Source organism: Mirounga leonina, unplaced genomic scaffold, assembly GCF_011800145.1.
Source record: "Mirounga leonina isolate KUSES-001 unplaced genomic scaffold, KU_Mleo_1.0 Mir_53, whole genome shotgun sequence".
NCBI classification, from domain to species: domain Eukaryota; kingdom Metazoa; phylum Chordata; class Mammalia; order Carnivora; family Phocidae; genus Mirounga; species Mirounga leonina.
Genome location: NW_023270807.1, coordinates 69,398,119 through 69,405,389, shown reverse-complemented (window position 1 = coordinate 69,405,389; position 7,271 = coordinate 69,398,119). Strand labels below are relative to the sequence as shown.

At 38.8% G+C, this 7,271-nt stretch overlaps 1 pseudogene; it reads left to right on the top strand.

The window, feature by feature from the left end:
- Positions 1-217: 217 nt before the first annotated feature.
- Positions 218-597, top strand: LOC118001325 (annotated as a pseudogene).
- Positions 598-7,271: the final 6,674 nt, after the last annotated feature.

Here is a 7,271-nt window from a genome sequence, read left to right as displayed (position 1 = left end):
ACATTTGACATTTTGTTGTAAACTATATGTTTCTTGCAGCCGTTAGGGTGATTGTTTTGCTAGTTGCTAATTGCAGATATCGGCAGCTGGAGATTAGGAGCAAGTAGTAGCTTCTTTAGGGGGTAGAATTAAATATGTGAAAGCATGAGATGACATCATGCTTTTTCAGTCATCTTCAAAACTGCTCTACAGCTTCCTTTCCAACCAGGGCCCGGCAGAATGGCTCCCACGAAGAAGGGTGGCGAGAAGAAGAAGGGCCGTTCTGCCATCAACGAGGTAGTGACCAGAGAATACACCATCAACATTCACAAGCGCATCCATGGAGTGGGTTTCGAGAAGCGTGCCCCTCGGGCGCTCAAAGAGATCCGGAAATTTGCCATGAAGGAGATGGGAACTCCAGATGTGCGCATTGACACCAGGCTCAACAAAGCTGTCTGAGCCAAAGGAATAAGGAATATTCCACACCGTATCCATGTGTGGTTGTCCAGAAAAAGTAACGAGGATGAAGATTCACCAAACAAGCTCTACACACTGGTTACCTATGTACCTGTCACCACTTCCAAAAATCTACAGACAGTTAATATGGATGAGAACTAATTGCTGATTGTCAAATAAGGTATAAAACTGCAAAACAAAACAAAACAAAACAAAACACAAACAAACTGCTCTACAGAGCGGAGTTTTAGAATCTCTACTAATTATTTTAAAGGTCTGATAACCTTAAACATTAAAGAGCTTGAAGCCTCCACTAGTTATAAAAAAGCATGTAATTTTTCATAAGTAAATTAGATGACAAAGAAGTCTCCATGGCCAGTGCAAAGAAAGAAAAATAAGGATTTATTTGAATAATTAAATAAAAGAGGAAGTTTTATTGAATTATTCAGGTAATTGCTTCAATTCTCCCACTTAGCCTTGTCTGTGAAGACCTGACAAAATGCCCTTTTCTCCTACATTTAGTCTCCAGAGCAACCTAAAAGGATGCTGACAAACATTAATTCTGCATTATAAAATAGTCTCAGTAAGTGACAGCAATTTCAAGATTAATGTGTTGGCCTCCTGAGAACAAATTTCAGGAATGGAAAAAGGTGCTCTTAAAACTTTTTCTGAACTCTTACATAATGTTGGTCACTGTATTGCAACAATATTTTTCAATGAAAGAGGCTGCTGAAGACACTACTTTCCTAGCCACGGATTGCTTCCTCCTTCTGTTAGGAACAAAGAGTGTCTATTCCTAGAGGCATAGTTTATATTGTGTGGTTCACTCTACTGGCCACTTACACCAAGTCTCTGGGGTGCTTCCTTAAGGTTTAGATTCAGGTATAGGGTAGAGGACTGGGCAATAAAGTATGGGGAATTTAAAACATACCCAAACTTTGGTTCTGTGCAAGTCACTGTTAATAAAATGAAAAGAAAAGCTACAGACTGGCAGAATTTTTGCAAATTACCTATGTGCCAAAAAGCTGTGTCCAGAACATAAAGAACCCCCCAAATTCAACAAAATAAATAACCGAAGTGAAAAATGGGCAGAGAAATCAAACAGATGCTTCACCAAAGAAGTTTGTGAGTGACAAAAACAAACAAAACAAGCAAACAAAGAAGTTCATGAGTGACGAATAAGGGCATGAAAAGACACTGAGCATCACTGGCCATCAGGGAGTGCCACTATGCACCCTGGAGAATGGCTAAATTTTAAGATACCTGACAATGTACTAGCAAAAATGTAAAGCTATTGTAAACCTCATGCACTGCTAGTGGGGGCACAGAAAGGTGCAGCCACTCTGGGAAATAGGCAGTATTTTACATTTAAGAGTACATGTAGCCGTATGACTCAGCAATCCCACTCCTAGGTATTTACCAGAAAACTAAAAGCTTATGTTCACACAACACTTAGACATGAATGTTTTTATAGCAGCTCTGTTCATAATCACCTAAAATGAACAACCATATGTCTTTCAGTTGATGAGTGGATAAACAAGTTGCAGTTCATTCATATAAAGGAATACTATGCAACAATACAAAGGAATGAAGATGTGATATACACAACAACACGGATGAATCTCAAAGGCTTTATGTCGAGCTCAAAAAGCCAATTTCCAAAGGGAACATACTGAATGAGCTCATTTATATGACATTCTAGAAAAAGGAAAAACTGTAAGAATGGAAACAGATCAGTGGTTACCAGGGCAAGGAGTGGGAGGAGGGTTTGGTAGGTCTGCATCCTGATTGTGGTGGTGGTTATATGAATCTATGTGTTAGAATTAATATAGCTATACACCAAAAATTTTAATTTTAATGCATGTTAAATTAAAAATAAAAATTTAAATACTGGCTTTGAAAAAATACTCAAATTGTGATATAATAATCTGCCCTTTCCAAGTTTTGCCAGTTCTCTCACTTTTTTACTACAAATTACTCATTGACATTCTCAAATTTGTAACAACTACCCATCCTATGGAGAGCATGACGGGAGGGAAAGATATTGATAAGATGCTCATAATTAATCAAGGCTCCTTGTTCTTTAAGTGTAAGTATTTGATATAATGCACCTTTTATCTTATAGTCTGACCTCAGGATACTATCAGACCTTCATCTGAGGAAAATTGAGAAGCAGTTTCTGAGAATTTACTAGTTCTGGGGAATGAAAACGGCTGGAAATCCCAGGGTCTGCCATGCTGGAGTTAATAGGTGAAATTTGAGAATGTGGGGCTTCTGCTTCCTAAGTTCTTCTGATAATTCCAGAGCAACCTAGACATTAGAAATGAAAAAGCCCTGCCAATGAGGGCCTCCTAACACTGAGAGGCACCAGTAGTCGTCTCGTTCACTATGCAACTCCAACTTCCTCTGTGGCAACCATGCTGTTATCAGTAGGCTAAATCCACCCTCTCCCTCAAAGTGAAGCCTCCTCCCACATTCACATAGTAGTAAGTGAAGACTAGAGTGTCCTTTGCCTTGCTTTTCTATGTATTGTCCAAAGCTACAGTGCATAAATCCTGCAGCTGCTATGCCCTCCACTTTATCTCCTTTTTCTTCTCAATTTAAAGTCCCACTTTCCTGATGATTCTCAAGGATGGGTGTGAGTCCAAAACTGGGCATCAGATTAGACTGGAAACCCCATTCATAGAATTCTAGTCCCTCTGGTTCAGTCCCCAGATCTCAGGTGCGGAGTCAGGGTAAAAAGGCATTGTTAGCCCGAACAAATGGTCATGACTTATTCCATGCGGACGAGCATGAAACTGGGAGGGGAGACTTATGTTGTGAGTTCCCAGCAGCTGTCTTTAGGTTCTACCACTAATGAGAGAGAGGTGAACAGCTCCATTTTGGAAATACAGGGGTCTTCTGGACTGATTTTTACAAGAGAATTGGTGAGCAGTGCATAATGAGCTTTTAATATTTTCTACTTTTAGAATTCCATTTGTCTAGCTCTAAGGAGTTGAAAAGATTTAAAGGTTTTTTTAACACTCTCCAGAAGAAAGGTAAGATATTGGCCAATAGACAGACCCCTTATAAATTACCCATCATGATTTCTGCATAAGGGTTTATAAGCTCAAACAGAAAAGATGAGCATTTTTTTTTTTTTTTTGAGATGAGAAATTTTAAACAAAGCTATCCGAAGACTAGGGTAGGATGTTAAGTTAATGACTGAACTTCTCCGAGTGAAGAAGCTATCTGTATCCTAGAGCAGGTATGCCCATATGCTAAGCCTTTTAGTGTTTCTTGTTGATTCTAACCCTCAAAGCATGATACCATGCTACATAATCCTCTCTAGGTCATCCATAAACTTGTCCTTTACATATTGTTTATTTTACAATGTGCCAGTGTCTATAGTTTTTGCCATAAATTAACTTATTACTTATGATATCTATTTTTAAAATGTGCACAGTGCATATCTAGATTAAAACAGTATGTATGGGGGTGCTTGGGTGGCTCAGTCGGTTAAACGGCTGACCCCTGATTTTGGCTCAGGTCATGCTCTCAGGGTCCTGAGACTGAGCCCTGCGTCAGGCTTCACACTCAGCAGGAAGTCTGCTTGAGGATTCTCTCTCTCCCTCTCCCTTTGCCCCTCTCCCCACTCGCACTCTCTCGCGTGCACACTCTCTCTCTTTCTCTCTCAGATAAATAAATAAATCTTTAAGAAAAAAAAGAAATAAAACAGTGCCTATGTTCCCTGCCAACAAGTAAGAGTAAGTACAATTCTTTTCAGTGGTATTGGTCTATAGAGGAATAAATAAATGGTTTGAACTAAATGTGTGGCTATCATTGTCTTCCAGAAAGATCAAACTCCTAAGAGCCCAAACTTTCAATTTAAAAGCGTCTCTTGTGTGAAATCCAATAGGCAAAGAAAAAGTTGTTTAATAGAAACTGGGAACTGGAGAGTAGATATGAGTTAAGTCTCGCCCTCAGGAAGATTCATACTGGGATTTTTTTTTTTTTTTAACTTATCTGGGCTTTTTTAAGCTGCATATCCCACTAGTAAAACAAAAAACAAAAAACAAAAAACAATGGCCAGCAAAGCATCACCTCCCAAAGACTTTATAGCCTTTTTTTTCTGTTTTGCAGTAGGTAGAAGGGTAGTATGCATCCAATGCCCCTCAGCTCCTTGAGGAAAGGTTCTGTGTCTTCTCATCCTCATTCCCCAGACTCACACCAGACATGGGACATAGAAAATGCTGTGCAACTCAGCAGATGTTTAATTATTTACTCAATCAATTCAAGACAAGAGACAATAATAGACTAAACTGACTTTGGCTGGTTCCAGTACTATGGGAATCAGTCATTTAGCATTTCAGACAAGGGAACTCGTTGACGAACTGTGGTCCATTTCTAGGCCATCCCTGCATCTCTCAAAAGAGAGGTCCTAGGAGAAGGCTGTTTTCTCCTCCCCAAGCCCTGTAATATATGTATAAGGAAGTACAAAATGCAATATAATCTTTGCCCCTAAATAGGTATTTATTCTACTCCTGTATACCTTCTAAGCACGAAGTATTGGCATTTGTGTGAATTCTCTCTCCTAAACAAGGTAAATGTCTGGCAAAGAGAAAAAAAAAAATTAACGGACATAATAATGCCTTCTTTCAAAAGCAGAACCAATTGCTTTAGACTCTCTTACTCACAGACACCAGATCACAACACTGGTTTCTTCAGACAGCAAAGCCATGACTGCCTGACAATCCTGTCTGCTATCTCTTTTGTTCCATTGATCTTTGTTCTCACAACCCTACCAGACTGTTCGAATCACTGTACCTCTATAATATGGTTTGATAACTAGTAATCAAACCCATCTAATTAATATTAAAAAAAATAGTGTTAGCAATCCTCACTGGTTATTCTTACTGTTATAATAGAATCATTATCTCAATGCCTCCTTTCCTCTGATCAAAAAACTATGAATTTACTTAGCACTATATTAATCTATAACTAATGAAGTTACACACTCTGCGTTCCTTGTGGACAGGGACTGTAACTTGCGATTGTATCTCTCACACTTGGCACAAAGCTAGGTACAGAATCAACAATAGAATTTGATATGTGTTTAATAACACTTGCTACATGTTTGCTGAGTGAGTGACCAATTGTTATATTTGCCCTGTGTCTGGAGGAAAAAAAAAAATAGTACTTCTGATATATCTCATGGCTGTCTAACATCTGTTTTCAGGATTTAAAATTTTCTTCTTTCCTATCTGTCACACCTTACCAAGAACTCTCCTCCAATGCTGAGCTCTGTTTTTGGCTTTTGATGTAGCCTCTTTCCTTTGGAATGTTCCAGTCCAAGATTAAGCAACTTCTGAGTTTGTTCCAGAACCCTTTACTTCACCTTCTTTACCTCCACCATGCCAAAAATCAAACATTTTTGTTCTATTTTTTAATAAATCTAAGTTCATACCAACTAAAAGAAGCCATGCTTTTCTTGACATAAAAAAAGATAAATAAGTTCAGTAGTGTAATTGCCTAAAAAAATAATTAAAAATGGAACACACCTTTGTAAAAAAAATAATAACCATCATATATTGAGAACTTACTATGTGCCAGGCTCTGTGCTAGCCTGTACTTGGAATATTTAATTTAATCATCACAACACAATGAGGTCAATGTCATTTCAATTCCTAAGTTTCAGATAAGGACACTGAAGCTTGAAGGTGTTAACTGGATCTGTAAAGAAGAGGTAGAGATGCATGGTAAACCAGGTGATTTTGACTTAAGGAAGAGAGCCCTTAAGCATGATGCTATAATATCCCCTCAAATTTACATGCAGAAATCAACATCTTACACCAACACCAGGGATAACTTTAAACTAGAGCCACAGTCAGAGAATGTTTCAGTGTGCTCCATCCACATGATTTCCTCCTGGCTCCTGTCAATGGAAATGTTGGCTGACATGAGCAAACGCTCCAAGCTCCAGGTGGAATTAGTCCTTCAGAGTCTAATGGTGAGGCTTAAGAATGTTTTAACCAAGTTAACTGGGGAAAAGGTGAGAAAAATGAGAACATGAAACAAAGAGAAAGCAGATGCATTTCTTTTTTTTTTTTTTAAAGATTTTATTTATTTATTTGAGAGAGAGAGCACGAGCAGGGGGAAGAGACAGAGGGAGAGGGAGAAACAGACTCCCTGGTGAGCAGGGAGCCCGATGCGGGACTTGATCCCAAGACCCTGAGATCATGACCTGAGCCGAAGGCAGACGCTTAACCAACTGAGCCACCCAGGCATCCCAAAGCAGATGCATTTCTAAGGCAACTATCTTCATCAGAGGATCTGGGACTTGGGAGTGTTGAGAAAAAACATCTAGCTGTCACAGATCCAAACTGGCTGGCAAGCAGGATGACCTCCAAGCAGGTAGGAGTGTAGCTGGTCATAGCCACTATATTTGCAATGTGTCTTCATCCACCTCGGTGCATCTACAGGAGTTCCCCTGACCTGCCTATTTAATACTTAAATTCCTAAAGTGCATTTTTAAGGACTTGTATCAGATGTCACCTCTTGAAAAGCCATTAAGCTAGTTACCCTGTAGCCCAGAGGGCTTTTCTTCCAGTAAAACTGATTGTACCACACCATGGCCATTAAAATAGCCCTGCATAATTTCTGTGAAAGGTCACCAATACTTTAACTATGAAGGCCTTTTTTTTTCTTTTAAAAAAGACAAAGAAAGAAAGAAAGAAAGGAAAAAAGAAAGAAGAAAGAAAGAAAGAAAGGAAAAAAGGAAGAAGAAAAAGAAAGAAAGAAGAAAGAAAGAAAGAAAGAAAGAAAGAAAGAAAGAAAGAAAGAAAGAAAGAAAGAAA